The 20,036-nt window shown below is 39.2% G+C and overlaps 1 protein-coding gene across 2 annotated transcripts in view; it reads right to left on the bottom strand.

Annotated features, from left to right (window-relative positions):
- WAPL (WAPL cohesin release factor) overlaps window positions 1–20,036 on the bottom strand; it is a 93,938-nt gene that overhangs the window by 35,790 nt on the left and 38,112 nt on the right. The gene's annotated exons all lie outside the window — the stretch shown is intronic.

Here is a 20,036-nt window from a genome sequence, read left to right as displayed (position 1 = left end):
GGCAGAGAGAGAGGGAGACAGAATCCAAAGCAGGCTCCAGGCTCTGAGCTGTCAGCACAGAGCCTGATGTGGGGCTCAAACTCACAAACCATGAGATTGTGACCTGATCTGAAGTCGGAGGCTTAACCAACTGAGCCACCAAGGCGCCCCTTATATTTCTTTACATTTATTTATTTTGAAAGAGAGAGAGAATGTGAACAGGAGTGGGCAGAGAAAGGGAGAAAGAGAGAATTCCAAGCAGGCTCCACACAGAGCCTGATGCAGGCTCAAACTCACAAACCGTGAGATCATGACCTGAGCCAAAACCAAGAGTCAGACTCTTAACCGACTGAGCCACCCAGATGCCCAAGAATACTCTAACATTTTAAAGATCTGGAATCATTTTAACATATTTCAATCTTAGTAATCTTAAACACATACTATTTTATTCAAGTCTCCAGGGGCACGACAAACAAGAACCCTAAGTACAACACTCTATTAGAGCTAAGGGGAAAACATTCCAGTAACAGACCTATGGGAGCACTTATCCATGAGAGAGAATCCAGTTTCTATGAGAACAATGGATAAAAATTGGGTCTTTACAATTTTAATGCCAAGGCCATGCTTAACAGATTGGCTTATTGAATCATAGTTACAAAGCAGAGGAAAGAATTCCTTCACCAAAAGCTAAGAAGAAATGACAATATTATGCTATCCTTCACTGAGATGGCTCCCAAAAGGGAAAAAAATTGGATAATTGCTTTTAAGCCATATGAATTTTTTTAACAGTACCAAATTTATTTCTGAGTTTTAAAGAAGACTATGTACTAAATGAGGACAAAAATAGTAAGCTGATTAGAATTCATCTAGCCTTACCCACACAAGGATATCATGAGAACAGAATCACACTCTAACCAGTAATTCAATCAGCAGGCTGTACAACGAAATGAGTTCTGAAAGAATCAAGTGCTGCAACACACAAATGTGTGTGTGTGTGTGTGTGTGTGTGTGTGTGTGTATGTGTGTGAGAGAGTTCACATGCACACATGCGCCTGTGGTACTTTAGTGGCAATTCAAAAAGGGGAAATTAAGTCTGGCTTTAAAAAAACGTTAAGGAGTTTAAAAACATTTTTTTAATGTTTATTTATTTTTGAGAGAGAGAGAGAGAGAGAGAGAGAGAGGGACATAGTTAATCAGGGGAGGGCCAGAGAGAGGGAGACGCAGAATCCGAAGCAGGCTCCAGGTTCTGAGCGGTCAGTGCACAGCCCATGCGGGGCTCGAACTCACGGACCGTGAGATCATGACCTGAGCCAAAGTCAGACACTCAACCGACTGAGCCACCCAGGTGCCCCTTAAACATTAAGGAGTTTTTTATTTTTTATTTTTTTAAATTTTAACGTTTATTTATGTTTGAGACAGAGACAGAGCATGAACAGGGGAGGGGCAGAGAGAGAGGGAGACACAGAATCTGAAACAGGCTCCAGGCTCTGAGCGGTCAGCACAGAGCCCGACGCGGGGCTCGAACTCACGGACCGTGAGATCACGACCTGAGCCGAAGTCGGATGCTTAACCGACCAAGCCACCCAGGTGCCCCAAGGAGTTTTTTAAAAGATGGATGATAGAAGCACAGGAAATCTGAGGGAGAAAGGTTTACAAAGATTAAGATAACTGGGGCGCCTGGGTGACTTAGTTAAGCATCCAACTTCGACATCTCACGGTCCCTGAGTTCGAGCCCCGCGTTGGGCTCTGTACTGACATCTCAGAGCCTGGAACCTGCTTTGGATTCTGTGTCAACCCCACCCTCCCCAGCTCTCTGCCCTTCCTCCACTCATGTTCTGTCTCACACAAATAAATGTTTAAAAAAAAAATTTTTTTTTTAACAAAGATTAGGATAACTTTTAGCTTTTTATTTATTTATTTTTTTAAAGAATGAGTGATATCTTTTTTTTTTAATTTTTTTTTAATGTTTATTTATTTATTTTTGAGACAGAGAGAGAGAGAGCATGAACGGAGGAGGGTCAGAGAGAGAGGGAGACACAGAATCAGAAGCAGGCTCCAGGCTCTGAGCTGTCAGCCTAGAGCCCGACGCGGGGCTCGAACTCACAGACTATGAGATCATGACCGGAGCCGAAGTTGGACGCTTAACCGACTGAGCCACCCAGGCACCCCCTTTTTAGCTTTTTAGAACTTTCCTTTAATTATAATCACATAATCTCAAGTTGTTCCACCCTATTACAAAAAAAAACCTTAAAAAGATTTTCATGTGTTATTAAATATTTAGATTAGTTATTTGAGGAAAAAAAGACAGATATCCCTAAATTAAATAGAAAATGTACTGCTGTGATGCCTGGGTAGCTCAGTAAGTTGAACATCTGACTGTTGATTTCAGCTCAGGTCATGACCTCACAGGTTCCTAAAATGGAGCCCTGCATTGGGCTCTGCACTGACATCATGGAGCCTGCTTGAGATTTTCTCTCTCCCCCTCTCTCTCTGCCCCTTCCTTCCACTTACACGCAAAACCACGTGCACGCATGCACACTCTCTCTCAAAATAAACAAACATTGAAAAAAAAAAAACCACACTGCTAAGAACAAGACATTTATAACAGATTAACACAGAGCACTATGCAGAGAATACAGTCTATAAGTACTAGGGAGAAATGTGAGCTTAAAATCTTTTCTACCGGATTCAATTAAACTCCATAAATACCTTTTAAAGAAATGGCCTATTTTTATGAAAAAAATTGTTAATTCCTAGCTACATGAAGAACAAGTCACACTACTACTCAGTTATTTGTTGAGTATACGTCAAAAGTGGTAACTGGTAGCAATGACTTTATAGAAACAGGCCATGACTGGGGCACCTGGGTGGCTCAGTCGGCTGAGCATCCAACTCTTGATTTCAGCTCAGGTCATGATCCCAGGGCCGTGGGATCAAGCCCCATGTCAGACTCTGCACTGAACGTGGAACCTGCTTAGGATTCTCCCTCCCTCCCTCCCTCTCTCCCTCTAAACTAAAAAAGAGGTGGGGGCAGGGGGGGACGCTTTGGTGGCTCAATCGGTTAAGCATCCACTTCAGCTCAGGTCAGGATCTCAGGGTTCATGAAGTTCGAGCCCCTCATCGGACTCTTTGCTGTCAGCACAGAGCCCACTTTGGATCCTGTCTCCCTCTCTCCCTGCCCCTCCCCTGCTTGTGTGCTCTCTCTCAAAAATAAACATTAAAATAATAATAATTAATAATAATAACAACAAAATCTTTTTATTTTTTTTTAATTTTTTTTTTCAACGTTTTTTATTTATTTTTGGGACAGAGAGAGACAGAGCATGAACGGGGGAGGGGCAGAGAGAGAGGGAGACACAGAATCGGAAACAGGCTCCAGGCTCTGAGCCATCAGCCCAGAGCCCGACGCGGGGCTCGAACTCACGGACCGCGAGATCGTGACCTGGCTGAAGTCGGACGCTTAACCGACTGCGCCACCCAGGCGTCCCAAAAATAAATAAAAAACGTTGAAAAAAAAAATTAAAAAAAAAAAAAAAAAAGAGGCTGTTGTAGGGGTACCTGGGTGGCTCAGTGGGTTAAGCATCTGACTTCGGCTCAGGTCATGATCTCGCGGCTTGTGAGTCTGGGCCCCAGGTCAGGCTCTGTGCTGACAGCTCATAGCCTGGAGCCTACTTTGGATTCTGTGTCTCCCTCTCTCTCTGGCCTCCCTCACTTGTGCCCTGTCTCTCTCTCTCTCCCTCTCTCTCTCCCTCTCTCTCAAAAATAAATTTTAAAATGTAAAAGAAAAAAAAAGTTAAAAAAAAGGTAGGCTATTGTCATGTTAGAATTTAAAATATCATAATCTGTGCATAAACTGCAAAATATCCAGATAACAAAGCATAAATTCAATCCTTGGCACTTTATGAAAACTATTACAACTTAGCCTACAATTCAACAACTATAAAAAATACTACAATGAGCCATGATAAAATTATCAGCTGAATTAGGGGCATCATGTTTTATAACTAAAAATGTCATTAAGCATATAATGGACCAGTTGTATTAAGCTGAGGATTATCAAATTTAGAAATATGAAAAGAGAAGCCATAAATATCCTGAGACACCTATGGCTAGAAAACATTCATTTCCTCTTCTTTTTCTTTCACAATATGTAGTTAGAGGAACACCTGGGTGGCTCAGTCAGTTAAGTGTCCAACTTTTGGCTCAGGTCATGATCTCACTGTGAGTTTGAGCCCTGTATTGGGCTCGCTGCTGGCAGCAGAGTCCACTTTGGATCCTCTGACCCACTCTCTCTCTGCCCCTCCCCTGCTCAAGCATGCATGCGCTCACTCTCTCAAAAATAAATACACATTTAAAAATGTCTTAAAAAAAAAAGAATAGGTAGCTGCACACATGCTTGTCCTGATTTTCCAACCTCTCTTGCTGCTTGTGTGGCACATGACTAAGTCCAAGTCAATGATGAGTGAACAGAAGTACAGTACACCTTGTGGGTCCTGGTCTAGGAATGGATCACTGCTCACACCTTCCCATTCCTTCTATATGCTTTAATAGTATAGAGATGACAGAACACTATCACAGAGGAAACTCGACTCTGACAATACAGCAACTGGAAAATAGTCCAGAGGTAAACAGCCAAGGACTGAGAAAAGTAAGCTACCTACTTAAAAATTTATTTGGGGTGTCTTTTATAGTAAGCAAAGCTAAATCCTAAAACACCTGAATAATCTTCAGCTGAAATTAGGACCAAATAATTATAGTGATGTACTGAATATACAAAATTTTACCAACACTGTATTTGTGTATCTACATTACCTACACATGTGTAACTACAATTTAAAAGATGTAAACAGGGATGCCTGCTGCCTGGGTGGCTCAGTTGGTTAACTGTCTGACTCTTGATTTCAGCTCAGGTAATGATCTCACAGCTCATGGGTTCAACCCCACATCAGGCTCTGTATTAACAGTGCACAGCTTGCTTGGGATTCTGTCTTCCTCTTTCCCTGCCCCTCCCCTGCTCACACATTCACTCTTTATCCCCAAAATAAACAAACGTTAAAAAATAAATAAATAAGAGATGAAAACATGTAAGAGAATGGACAAACAACAACAACAACAAAAAAAAAACAGGAAAAAATGCAATCTAAACCCAACATAAAAAAAATTAGAACTATATATACTCTGAGGATAAACCCAGAGTGATTTCCAAGAGTTATTAAATTTAAAAAAGCACAAAAGAGCACATACAGATGCCACCTTTTATATAAGAAGGAAGAAAAATGAGATAATTTGTGCTTATTTTTTAAAAAGGAAACACAGGGGTGCCTGGCTGGCTCAGTAGGTAGAGCATGCAACTCTTGATCTCGGGGTTGTGAGTTCAAGCCCCATATTGGGCATGAAGCCTTCTTTTAAATAATGAATAAGATAGGAAACACAGAAAGGATAAAGTAGAAAATAATGAAGTTGGTTCTCTACACAAGGTAGCTGATGGGCTGAAACTTATCTCAACGACGTGACTCTTAACTGAACTTACCTTTTTGTGTATTTGTGACTTTTGGAAGCATGTTACCACTGTAAATATTCAAAAAACAAATCAATAAGAATGGAAGGGGAAAAAAAAACTAAAACTGGAAGCCAGAAAAAAAAAAAAAAAACGTATTCATAATTCAAATGAATACCAAATACACTGAAGAAAAAACAGAAAGACTAAGAGGCAGGCAGACAGAACTAATCAAAGCAACTTACAAACATACTATTTCACTTAATACCCTCAGTGGGTAGCAGCATTGGGTGGGGCAAATACAGGATTGCAAAAATTAAAATAAAATAAAAATCCTGAGTACAGTAGACCTATTGTAATACATAGACAAAGCAATTCTCTATTTTAGGTGTATTGTAGATATTGTATTGTAGGTGCATTGAGTCAATGTGTTGATGTTGCTGGGAGTCAAGGTTAAGAGAGAAGGCAAGAAAGAACCCTATGGGGATAGATTAATATTGGAGATAGTATGCATTCATGATTTTTAGAACAAATATATGCATATGCAGAAACATGTATGCAGGTGAACATATACATGCATGTTTTCTACTGTCATCTGCTAAAAGGGCCAAGAAGCAATGAGCACATCTAGTACCCAGATCCTAGTCTCTAATACCACTGCCCATAGGGAAGAGGGACTCATTAGAGAATGAAACTGATTCCAGGGCTAGAGCAGAGGTACAAGATGAACCTGGAATATTGTGTTCTGCCAAAAAAGTACAGAAGTGCTCATACAGAAGATGGTATGTTACAGGCACAAAAGAGTCAGCTTTAAGAGGCCAAAAGAGGACAAATTTAGCTCCAAAATAAGTAATGAATTATAAACCATTAAAAGAGAGAGAGAGAGATTCATAAGTCTATACTGATAAAAGAAAAAAAAAGGGAGATGGGCTCATGCAGAGTGCTGAAGAATGTGGAGGGAGTGTGAGAGATGGGGATTATTTTGTAACCAGCATAGTAATAAACACTGGATCATCAAAGAATCATCATGTATACTAAATCTAAGAGTATAGTCTAATGAAAGATAGGGTATTTGAATAGTCTTAAAGTATCTCCTCAAAGACTGCTTTTTAGTTTCAAGGGAAAAAAAACAGTTATATACAGTAGAGGCATAGACAACCCCTTGTGTGGGTGATCATAATGAACATCCTCCAGATGTGATACACTGAAAAGAATACACCATCACTTATGCAGTATCTGGATCTAGAATGAATAACCTGAATCCAATCAAGATAAAGCTTGAGACTAAACCAAAATGAGATGCCTTTTCTTTAAGGGATCAGGTGTGTCAGAGTCATAAAAGATAAAGATTATGGAAATACTCCAGTTTTAGAAGAGACTAAAGAGATTTAACAGCTAAATGAAATACCTCACCCTAGACTGGATCCTGTACCAGAAGAGAAGAAAATGCTACAAAGGACATTATTGTGTCAACTAACTAAATTGAAACAACAGTTTAGGTAAAAATATTGGAACAATGTTAAATTTACTAGTTTGAGTACTATGATGTGGACCTAGCACTGAGTAGGAAATGCACACTGTATTTAAGGGTAAAAGGCCAGGATATATGTGACCTAAATATCCAAAAAAGAAAAAAAAGTATGCAAGTATATGGATGTATACAAATATAGACAAAGAACAAATGAAAAAAATACATGTTAAGTTAGTCAGGATAAGGAGTGTTCTTTGTACTATTTTACTTTTCCAACTCTTCTGTAGTTTTGAAAATATTTCTGGGGCACGTGGGTGGCTCAGTCTGTTAAGCATCTGACTTCCACTCAGGGCATGATCTTGCAGTTCGTGGGTTCGAGCCCCACATCAGGCTCTGTGCTAACAGCTCAGAGACTGAAACCTGCTTCAGATTCTGTGTCTCCCTCTATCTCTGCCCCTTCTCCACTCACATTCTATCTCTTTCTCTCAAAAATAAACACATTAAAAAAAAGGGGGGGGGAGTATTTCCAAATAAAAAATTTTAATTTAAATTATTTTCCAAATTAAAAAAAATGTAAGTTCTCTTAGGGACACCTGGGTAGCTCAGTTGGTTGATTGTCAACTCTTGATTTCAGCTCAGGTCATGATGTCGTGCTTCTTGAGTTTGAGCCCTTCAACAGGCTCTGCACCGACTGCAATATGAATGCTGGGATTCTCTCTCTCTCCCTCTCTCTCTGCCCCTCCCCAGATCCTGCTTGCTCACACGCATGCGTCCACTAACATGCACTCTCTCTCTCTCTCTCTCTCTCAAAATAAGTAAACTTAGAAAACCTGTAAAATAGAGAAAGTAGAAATTAGGGCACCTGGTTAAGCTGGCTAAGCGCCCAACTCCTCATTTTCAGCTCAGGTCATGATCTCACACTGACAGCATGGAGCCTGTGTGGGGTTCTCTCTCCCTCTCTGCCCCTCTCCTGCCCATGCTCTCTCTCTCTCTCTCTCTCTCTTACTAAATTAAAAGAAATTTTTAACTTTAAAAATAAAACAAGGTAGAAATCTTTTACCATTGTATCAGTTAATATTTTAATTTCCATGAAGCAATTATATCAAATGCAGATAAATTAAAGAAAGTAGGAAGTCAAAGAGTAATAAAAAAAATGAATACAACCTTAGAACAGGCAATCTTACAAGTGGGAAGGGATAAAGATATCCTTCACTAATAACCTGAAATTAAATACTGTTAATTAAGTAACCTACCAATAACAAATGAAAGTTTTTTTAGGCTTATTTTTTTTTCCAATAATTTCTACACCCAATGTGGGGCTCAAATTCATAACCCCAAGATCGAGAGTCACATGCTCTTCCGACTGAGCCAGTCAAGTGCCCCAACAAATGAAAGTTTAATAGCAATACCTTACTTGGTTGAGATACAGAAAAAAATCAAAATATAACCCATACTTGGCCCAAGGGTGGTAAGGGTTTTCTATTTTTAATAGTCCTTCCTAAAAAGTAAAGGGGCCACGAACAACCATCTCTGCCCCGGCTTCTAAGCTTGAAGTTGTATTTGTGGTAGGCCCTAGGAAATCTACCAAGACAAAAGGCTTGAATTTTGTCTTTACCTCATTCTATTCCTTACTGTTTCTTAATAGAATTTCCTCATTTATTTTTAACCTGGTCCTACCAAACTTCTATCTGTATATTTTCTCCAATGTTTTTTTATATAGGCAACATATAAATCATAATTAAGCATAAATAGATACAACTGTATTTCAATTTAATATAAAATTTCAAATCAAGTCAAATTAAAAGGCTAAAACAGAAAAAACAAGAGACAGAAACAAGAATGGACCATTAGTTTTGGAGGTAATCCTTATATGCTTTTTTTTTTTTAAGCTTATTTATTTTGAGAGAGCGAGAGAGCGAGAGAGAATCCCAAGCAGGCTCTGGAACCTGGAGCCTGATGCAAGGCTCGATCCCAGGAACCATGGAATCTTGACCTGAGCTGAACCAAGAGTCAGATGCTTGGGGAACCTGGGTGGCTCAGTCAGTTAAGTGTCAGGCTTCAGCTTGGGTCACGATCTCATGGTTTGTGGGTTCAGCACACTGGACTCTGTGCTGACAGCTCAGAGCCTGGAGCCTCTGCTTCAGATTCTATGCCTGCCTCTCTCTCTGCCCCTCCCCCACTCCCACTCTGGCTCTCTCTCTCTCTCTCTAAAATAAATAAGCATTTAAAAAAAGTTAAAAAGAGAGAGAGAGAGAAATGCTTAACTGACTGAGCCACCAGGTGCCCCAATTCTTTTATTAAGTCCTCATGAAGAGAAAAAAACCTTATTTTTTAGACTTCAAGGATAATAGAACATAATGACTATCATAATAACACATACATGAATCTAGAGTTTACATTTCTGGACACAATGTTGTAACAGGGACCAAATTCACTTTGCCACATGAAAATAACAAACTGAACAAAAATCTATGAAACAGTTTTCAGACAACGGACATCAAATAGCATATAGCACAATGATCCCTAAGAAGGCAAATATATAAGGTAAGCCCTATAATTGCCTGAGTTCCCAGGGAGTGACACAGGAAGGAAGAATTCACAGTCCAACCAGTAGCAGTCTCTCTTATGGAGATGGAACCAGGAGCCCGGGGAGATGAAGGTGGCTAGTTTGTACAGCACAGTACCAGAGAAGAGAGCTGTTCAAAGAACTCTGGATATACAAAGGGGCCCCACCGAATATGTAGCTGAGTAATGATGAGCAAATATGTGAAGAAAATACTTAAGGGAAAGAACTTCCCTCAGAAAAGCAAGGAAACAATTCCTAGGCTATTCTTTCTCAGAGCTGGGGCAAGTTCATGTCCCCACTAGCCACAGTGAAAAGGCTTGTAATTCAGGGGAATCAGGTGATATATTTTGGGGGGGGGGGGGGGGTGAACCCTAAAAGCTGCTCACCCATCTAAAATTTAAATGCCTTGTAAGGATCAAACATAACTTAAATGTATCTCAGAATAAGTCAAATCATACAAGGAAATATCCAATGTCCAACAAAGTAAAAGCCTAAATGAGTAGGATTCAATCAAAGATTATCAGGCATGCAAAGAAGTAGGAAAATACGACTCATAATACGAAAAATCAATCCACAGAAACAAACCCAGAAACAATACAGATGATAGAATCAGTAGACAAGAACATTAAAAAATAATTATAACTGTATTCCAGATATTTAAGATAAAGGAAATACTGAATATGTGAAGTAGACAATAAAAATACAAAACAGATCTAAACTTTCAGAGATGAAAATTGTAATGGTTGGGATTAATACCTGCTACACTCTACAGAACATCAAAATGCAATAGCAGAAACAATCAAAAATACAACAGAAAACAAACAGACTCTTAACTACAGAGAACTGATGGCTACCAATGCGGAGGTGGGTGGGTGGGGATGTGTGAAATAGGTGATGGGGATTAATGATACACTTATCACAATGAGCACTGAGTAATGTTCAGAACTGCTGAATCCCTATACTACTGGGAACTAATAGAACACTGTATTGTTAGCTATACAGGTAATTAAAAATACAGTAATACAGATTTTTGATTCATTAAAAAAAAAGAAAAAGGTGAAAATATCCCATTCTAGCTTGGAGGATCTAAGTTACTTTGAAGAGATGCACAGCTTTAAATAAAGAGTTTCTGAACACAACATTCCACAATTACTTTAACTTCATAATTTCCAAGTAAACTGGATCCCTGGGTCCACTTTGCAGCCCAAACCTCAAATTGATCTCTTCACAAACAGCACCACTTTGCTGTGAGCCTCTCAGACACCATTTCATTTAAGTTTCACCCAAACTCCCCAGTTCCCCCAAAATTCTACAAAAACTATTCTTTGGTAAGATGCTCCATCATTCTTCTGGTGTGCAGTATGCTTTATTGCCATAAGTCAATAACATTCTGTCAGACTACAGGTTTTAGCAGCTGATTTTTGGCTGACTGAGGTAGGACTAGTGTAACTCAAGTTCTGAAAGGGGGATAAAGAAAAAAGTATTTGAAGAATATTGGCTGAAATTTTTCCAAATCTGATAGGCTTACCAATCTTGAAATAATAAATATATATATACATATATATATATATATATATATATATATATTTAGTACTAAATATTCCTTGCTGAAAGATACTTCCATGAATCCCAGCAATAAACATTTATGAACTCGTTCTGTAGCTCAGACACTGAGAATGTGAAGGTAAAAAAAATATGGTCACCATCCTCAAAAAATTACACATCTTTTGTTAACTTGTGATCATCATTAGCATGAAGTCATCAGAGCATCAAGAAAATAAAGTCTAGCTAAGAGTTTTCTGGATGTCTGAATCCGATGAACTCTAAATAAAATATATTACAAATTGGAAAGACAAATTCCAAAAAATAAGCACCCTAATAATACGCATGTACACACTCTTTGGCTAAGTGTCAAATGTATGTCAAAGCTATCAGGTTCTTGATAACCTACAGCTATTATTTTTTCATTTCAAACTTCATTTTCCGGGAAATAAGTTACAGAAAAATATTTTGAACTTTCAAACTTTAAAGGCACTTGAACTATAGAAAATGAAAATATTAATAGTACTTTTATTCTTTATTAAAATCCTTCCAGACTATAATATTACAAGAAAAAAAACCCACAAGAATTAATCAAGAAAATAATTTGTATTTTCCTAAGTCTTTATGTAAATCAGATCAACAATTTAAGTACCTGATTTACTATTTAAGCTAAATTCTACCTATATAAAAAGGTGACAGTTGCTTCTGCTTTGAAACAAACACAATGATGAAATACTAAGACTAACCAAAAGTTCTCATAGAGAGGAAAACATTCTACCTCAGACAGCCTTTTACAGACTTACTCTTTTTTGTATCCTCAGCACCTAACACAGTGAAAGCAAGTATTATATGTTTAATAATAAAAACAATCACAAAGAAAAGCCAACTAAAACTGACCTTCTTTCACACCCTGGATCAGCCAGAACATGCTCAGCTTCAACAACTCTTTGGATCAGCCACCTAGGAGCTATAAATGGGTAGTTGTGGCTTTTTGCTTGTGCACTTTGGCCAGTACCCCCATTAGCAAGCTGATGGCTAGTCTCTTTTTTTTCTTCCAGGCACCACACCCATTTATATCTCAGGTTTCTAGTCCATGAGAATATAGTAAATTTCACACTACCACCTTGATGACTGGATCCCAGGATGATCAGTGAATCCCCAGGCACAGAACAAAGGTAATCACGGGTAAAACAATTTGATAGAAAAATAAGCTACTTCATGAGAGTGAATTTTAACTGCCGAAGGAGGATACTGTGAAGGAACATCTGCTCTTGGGTGGGAGGTGGAACTACTTGTCCTTTAAAAATCTCTTCTGTTGTAAGAGTTGACAACCTATATAAATTCATTTTATGAAACAAAAAAATGGGCTTATAAAATTATAAAGTTACACTTAACTTTAAAACTGCAGCTTTATGTAATCTTAACAAGTATAATATATAGCCACAATTTACACTGATAATCAAATTTTATTTTATTTTTTAAATGTTTATTTTTGAAAGAAAGTGAGAGCGCGGGGGGGGGGGGCGGGCAAGAGGATCTGAAGTGGGCTCCTCACTGACAGCAGAGAGCCCAACATGGGGCTCAAACCCATGAACCATGAGATCATGACCTGAGCTAAAGTCAGATGCTCAACTGCCTCAACCCAGGAGCCCCAGATAATCAAATTTTAATTCAATTACTCAGAAGCCCACTATTCAGTATCATACTGAATGACAGAAAGGAAGAAAAAAATAAAGTCCACAAAGTTCCTTTGAGAGTCAGATAAAAGATGCTACCAGATGGGCCCAACACTAAACTATAGGAAAATGATAAAAATGAAGATACTGGGTATTTGAGAACTGAAACAGAGACTGACAAATACAATTAGTTTCATCAGTGACCCAGCAGCAGTCTTTACTAGCAAAATAAGATGGCCAAACTCCCAGGTAAAATATAACCCTCCAAGCACTGAAGATTAGTTAGGATGATCACACAGATAATGGGGCAAAAGAAAAGAGGGCAGAAAGGCAGCAGCTGAATGGAAAGCTAGAAATCAAACAAAAAGCAGGGAAAGCAAAAGAAATTAAGTATATTAGCACATATATGACAACTGCAAATAACAGAATGCAGGAAAACGATATCCAACAATCAGAAATAGGATGGCACTTTTTTTTTAATGTTTATTTCTGAGAGAGAGAGAGAGAAAGAGTACAAGCAGGGGAGGGGCAGAGAAAGAGGGAGACAGAGAATACGAAGTGGCCTCTATGCTGGCAGCAGAGAGCCCAATGCCGAGCTTAAACACACGAACCATGATATCATGACCTGAGCCTACGTCTGACACTTAACCAACTGAGCCACCCAGGTGCCCCAGGATGGCACTTTAAAAACAAAAAAAAAAAAAAAAAAAGGCATCAAAATTGACAAATGACCAATAAACCATATATAGAAACAACAGGCACTTAAATACAGATACATTCCAACCTAATTCCTCAAACTCTCATTTTTTCCCTCCCTAGCAAGCGACAACTTTTCTGGGTAATCATTTCAACTATTCTTTTTTTTTTTTTTTTTTTTTGGGTAAAGTTTGTTTATGTATGTATGTTTATTTTTGAGAAAGAGACAGAGCGTGAGTGGGGCAGGGACAGACAGAAAGACATGGAATCCAAAGCAGGTTCCAGGCTCTGAGCTGTCAGCACAGAGCCCGACGTGGGGCTTGAACTCATGAACGTGAGATCATGACCTGAGAGGAAGTTGGATGCTTAACTGACGGAGCCACCCAGGCGCCCTTTATTTATTTTGAGAAACAGAGAGAGGAGGGAGAATCCCAAGCAGGCTCCACACTGTCAGCACAGAGTCCTACTAGGGGCACCACAAACCGTGAGATGACGACCTGAGCCAAAATCGAGAGTCAGACGCTTAACCAACTGAGCCACCCAGGTTGCCCCTCAACTATACTCTTACCAGAAGTTTTCCTCACCCGGCTCATCTTCATTCTGCCACATGTGTTCCCCTACCCAGCCCTCAATCCTGTGAACAACCCTTCTCTGTATCCCTGGTTAGGTGCTGGGAAAGATCATCACAGCAGCATACTTAAAACATAAACGTTTTCAGGGTACCTGGGTGGCTCAGTCAGTTAAGCATCCGACTTCGGCTCAGGTCATGATCTCACCGCTCGTGAGTTCGAGCCCCACATCCAGCTCTATGCTGACAGCTCAGGGCGTGGAGCTTGCTTCGGATTCTGTGTCTCCCTCTCTCTCTGCCCCTCCCCTGCTCATGCTCTCTCTCTCTCAAAAATAAACAAACATTAAAATAAAAAAAGTTAATGTTTTCTAACATGAGCAGATGGGGAGAGGGAAGAGGGACCTCCTCTTGACTAGTGGCACTAAAGCTGAGGAGATGGCCTGTGTTGTCAGGAAACTGGTTATTACATGAAGATTGAGAAAATATATGAATATGTTGACAATAATGGAAACCAGATTTCTGTCAGCAAAGTGAAGTAAGATGTGGAAAGGCTAGAATAAAACATGGTGTTACACTCAAATGTGAGTTATCAGTGTGAACTCATGGTTCTAAATATAGATACAAAGTGTGTGTGTGTGTGTGTGTGTGTGTGTGTGAGAGAGAGAGAGAGAGAGAGAGAGAGAGAGAGAAAGGAAGGAAGAGATGCATGTATTTACATGTGGAGAGAGAGAGAGAGAGAAAAAGAGATGCATATATTTACATGCTTCCCAGCTCTGTCAACTCAAAGAAGGCCTAGAATGACAACACAGAAGAAACAACCATACCTAATGACCAGACTTTTATTTCTAAATACCATTTTCCACTTTTCCACTGAAACAAAACAGGGGCCTTTAGATAAATGGGTGATGTCAGGGCTAGGAATGTATATGATGAGTTTTGAACATCTCAGCAGGTCAGTAAGAAATGCAAAATAGTTGGACACATCACAAGTCAGTTTGAAGAAACATCCACCTGCCAAATCCACAACAATCTGAGTGTTGAAATAATGATAGTATCATTTAAATAACAGTAACAGGGGCGCCTGGGTGGCTCAGTCGGTTAAGTGGCCGACTTCGGCTCAGGTCATGATCTCGTGGTCCGTGAGTTCAAGCCCGGCGTTGGGCTCTGTGCTGATAGCTCAGAGCCTGGAGCCTGTTTCAGATTCTGTGTCTCCCTCTCTCTGACCCTCCCCTGTTCATGCTCTGTCTCTCCCTGTCTCAAAAATAAATAAAACGTTAAAAAAAATTTTTTTTAATAACAGTAACAAATGATTAAACAGGAATCCATGTTCATACTGACATAAAGAAATGAATATGTAAATATATACATACACATATCCTTACATACATGGATGTGAGGAAAAGATCTACCTTATAGGAAAAGGCCAACTGCTAATAACTGTAGAAGGAATGATGTAATTAGGAAAAATCACTCAACAACCATCACAGTAAAAAACTGATCTGGGCAAGAATGAGTGCTAAAACTAGTGGATCAAAGTTTAATGAGGAAAGCTGAGGAACCTGACCAACACCAAGGGATCAGTTAATATCAATAGTAATGGTACAAACACAACTGTGTGCCACCTGATATGATGCAATGAGAACAGAACATCTCTTCTGTGGTATTTCTACCAAATACATATAATCTAAATCACAACACAAATTGAGGGTCATTCTACAAATAACTGATCTTAACCCTTCAAAGATGTCAAAGCCATAGAAAGACCAAGAAAGAAAGATGTTCCAGATTGAAGGAGACTAGAGACTTGTCACAACAAAACACAACATGTGATTCTGGACTGGATTACGGGCTCTTTGGGAGAAATGCAGGGCATTTATTTTGCCATAAAGCCATTATTGAGGCAATTGGTAAAATCTGAATGGGATCTGTGACTTAGACTGTATTACAGTATCAATGTCAAACCAACTTCCTGGTTTTGATGGGAATGCTGTAGCTACAGAGGAGAGTGCTCTTGTGTTTTAAAAGTACAGACTAAGGGATTTAGGAATAATGGGCATCAAGTCTGCAACTTATTCTCAAGACACACACACACACTCCAATGGGAGGGCAGCCCACTTTGATCCCCACAAGACATTTAGCAATATCTGCAGACATTTTTGGTTGAAACAACTGGTGGTGGGTTGGGCAGTGGGGAGAAGGGTTGGAGTGGGAAGCAGGTTCTACTAGCATCTAATGGATAGAGGCCAGGTACTAAATATCCTCCAATTTACTAGGGCCAACACCACAAGTAAGATTTATTGAGTCCAAAACATCCACAGTACCAAGCCTAAGAAAAGCCCAATAGGTAGGAAGGCTTGCCACCACAAGCCACCTCTTCACTTGGAAATGAGGTCATTAGTGTCTTTAAATCTAATCAGATTAGAGGAGACCCAGATACTCCCAGTGACCTATCAGCTACATGAAGGTGTTTCTATTATAATGGAGAACTGGAAAACGGGAACAACGGCTGAGAACATTTTCTACACCCAGCTACTTACCCCCCCCCTTCCTTCTCCTCTGGAGATTTGGGGTAACCTACATAAAAATTCCTTTGAGAATTGAGCTTATCTATTTTTTTTGCACAGACAACATGAATCCTAATTTTTATATATAAAACACCTATCATTTCCACTGTATTAATTTACACATGTTTTAACTAAATGCTTAAAATTTTGATCCACTTATTTCCTCTATTCCTTTATACTCATCAAAACTCTATAGGTAAAATTTCCCTTATTTCTGTTTCTCAATGGCTCTCTCCTTTTTAACAACTCTGAAGTAGTCTTTTAGTGTCCTGAAGGTAAATGGATGACCTATTTCCTATGAGCTATTTTATACCATTTAACTTCTTGTTGCTCTCTTCCTGAAGTAAGCTTCTAAATCCTTTACCTAGATATTTTCATAAGAGTACGTAACTTCCATGGGATCTAAAACATTTTTATTATTTTTATTAAGGTACAGTAATGATCAAAGTTTCTTTTTGAAAACTGCTGCTCCACCTAAATAGTACTAATATATGTGAAGAAGTTCTGACACAATCCCACTTAAAATAAAGAGGGTTTCAGCAAATATTTCAGTAGGCTGTTAAAAAAGGAAATCAAGGGCGCCTGGGTGGCGCAGTCGGTTGAGCGTCCGACTTCAGCCAGGTCACGATCTCGCGGTCCGGGAGTTCGAGCCCCGCCTCAGGCTCTGGGCTGATGGCTCGGAGCCTGGAGCCTGTTTCCGATTCTGTGTCTCCCTCTCTCTCTGCCCCTCCCCCGTTCATGCTCTGTCTCTCTCTGTCTTAAAAATAAATAAACGTTGGAAAAAAAAAAAAAAATTTAAAAAAAAAAAAAAAGGAAATCAAAACACTTACTGAAGTTAAGCCTCTTCAGGGAATAAAATGTTATTTAGGACTATTGTTTTTAGGTGTGCTTCACCCATATTACATTTTTCAAATGAGTTCAATTTCATAAGTTCTTTTGGTTTTATAAATTAACAAACACTTTCTGAATTTTTCTCAGATACTATCCATCAACAGTAAATAGGTCTTCAGCCTACTAGGTTATATGACCCGATTTACTTTAGGCCAGACAGATTCCTTCATAATCGGGTCAAGTACGTATACACTGCTGCCTTCTAAGCCACATTAGTAGCAAAGAAATGACTCCAATATTAAAATTAAAACTAAGTTAAAAACCTGAACACACGGGGCGCCTGGGTGGCGCAGTCGGTTAAGCGTCCGACTTCAGCCAGGTCACGATCTCGCGGTCCGTGAGTTCGAGCCCCGCGTCAGGCTCTGGGCTGATGGCTCAGGGCCTGGAGCCTGTTTCCGATTCTGTGTCTCCCTCTCTCTCTGCCCCTCCCCTGTTCATGCTCTGTCTCTCTCTGTCCCCAAAAAATAAATAAACGTTGAAAAAATAAAAAAAAATAAAAAAATAAAAAAAAAACCTGAACACAAATGAGTAAAAATGATTGCAAATGAATATCAATTTAACAAAAGCACACAAGATAAAATTACTTCAAAATTTGGGAACACATTACTATGACTTCATCCTTAGTGAAATAATCTAAAGACCACAAGAACTGGAAAAATCTTAAACTTCACTCAATGTACTTATTTTTCATAATAATACTAGTATCGCCATTTTAAAAATAACATATACTGTAAGAATAAAGCACGTAAACTAAGTACAAACTTTCATAATCTTACATTTGAAATGAAAACTATCAACATGAACTCATAGTTTATTTTTTCTACATGTTTCATAGCTCCATTCAACGAAAGAAACTATAAGAAACAAATACAGCCAGCATTCAGATCTGGGTTTCTAAATACTATACCCATACAAAAAGAACCAAGGATCCTTGCATAAATGGATGATTCTGTGACTAAAACAGGTAAAATATAAGAGGAGTCTCAGGGGCGCCTGGGTGGCTTAGTCAGTTGAGTGTCCAACTCATGGCTTTGGCTCAGGTCATAATTTCATGATTCAGGAGTTTGAGGCCTGTGTCGGGCTCTGTGCCTCTAGTGCAGATGCTTGGGATTCTCTCTCTCTGCCCCTCCGGCACTCTCGCAAAATAAATACATAAACTTAAAAAAAAACAAACAAGATGAATCTCAAGTCATCTCTTGTGCAGGAAGCAAGGGAAGTACTCAAAGATGATGGGGTTGGGACTCCTGGCTGGCTCAGTCAGTGGAGCATGCGACTCTTGATGCTGAGGTTGTGAGACTGAGCCTCACATTAGGTGTAGAGGTTACTTTTAAAAATAAAACAAAATCGTAAAAATAAAATAAAATAAAAAGATGATGGGGTTATAGCAAAAGGACACAAGAGATACCTTGAAATGGTTCACACTGGCCAAATCTATTGTAAATACATTTAATAAGTAAAAGTTATTGAGTCTTCTCTGTTGTCAGCACAGAGCCCACTTTGGATCCTCTGTCTCCCTCTCTCTCTGCCCCTCCCCTGCTTGCTCACTCACTCTCAAAAACAAATAAACAATTAAAAAAATAAATAAAATTCTTTTAAAAAATTGAGGGGCGCCTGAGTGGCTCAGTCGGTTAAGTGCGACTTCGGCTCAGGTCATGATCTCGCGGTTCATGAGTTCAAGCCCCACGTCAGGCTCTGTGCTGACAGCTGAGAGCCTAGAGCCTGCTTCAGATTCTGTGTCTCCCTCTCTCTCTGGCCCTCCCCTGCTCACAGTCTGTCTCTCAATAATAAATAAATGTTAAAAAAAATTTTTTTTTTAAATTACTGAGTCTTGAGGCATGTGGGCAGTTTAATCAATTAAGCGTCCAACTTCAGCTCAGGTCACGATCTCGCAGAATGTGAGTTCAAGCCCTGCATCAGGCTCTCTGCTTTCAGTGAAGAGTCGACTTTGGATCCTCAGTCTCCCTCTCTCTCTGCCCTCCCCCACCATGCATGCACATGCGCTCTCTCTCAAAAATAAACAAACATTTAAAAAAAGTATTGAGCCTATAGGGTAGAAGAGAATGAGAGCAAAGGAGTAGGGAGAGGAGGAAGAACATTCTTTACAGAATTCCAGTTTTTAAATGCGGAAGAAACGGCAATTAGAAATCTCACCATTCTGCAACTATCAGTGTAATAAATGATGCAAGCAACAGTGGATGCTAAAATGATGAAGTGAAACATAATGGGGAACAGGATATTCGCATGGTGCCAAGGTGGCACCTAGAAGCTTACTTCTAAATTATTACTAAATTATAAAAGGAAAAATATGCCTTTATTGGAGAGCTGGTGATCACAACCTTCATTTGGTGGTCAAACAATATTAAGAGTAGAATAACCAGGTGTTATGTAGCTTCTGACGTAAAGCAGCATACACAATTATCACTTTGACTTATTGTCAAAATGTTTAACCCAAACCTAATCAAACTTACAGAATTCCAGTGGTCTATGCAACTATGCTACTTTAATATAGTGGAGTAATGACTTAGAAGACATCACCAGAGGAAAAATCATATAAATTCTGAATGTGGAACATTCTGTAAGAAAAAT

Source organism: Lynx canadensis, chromosome D2 (genome assembly GCF_007474595.2).
Source record: "Lynx canadensis isolate LIC74 chromosome D2, mLynCan4.pri.v2, whole genome shotgun sequence".
Taxonomy (NCBI): domain Eukaryota; kingdom Metazoa; phylum Chordata; class Mammalia; order Carnivora; family Felidae; genus Lynx; species Lynx canadensis.
This window is presented reverse-complemented; position numbering and strand designations above follow the sequence as displayed.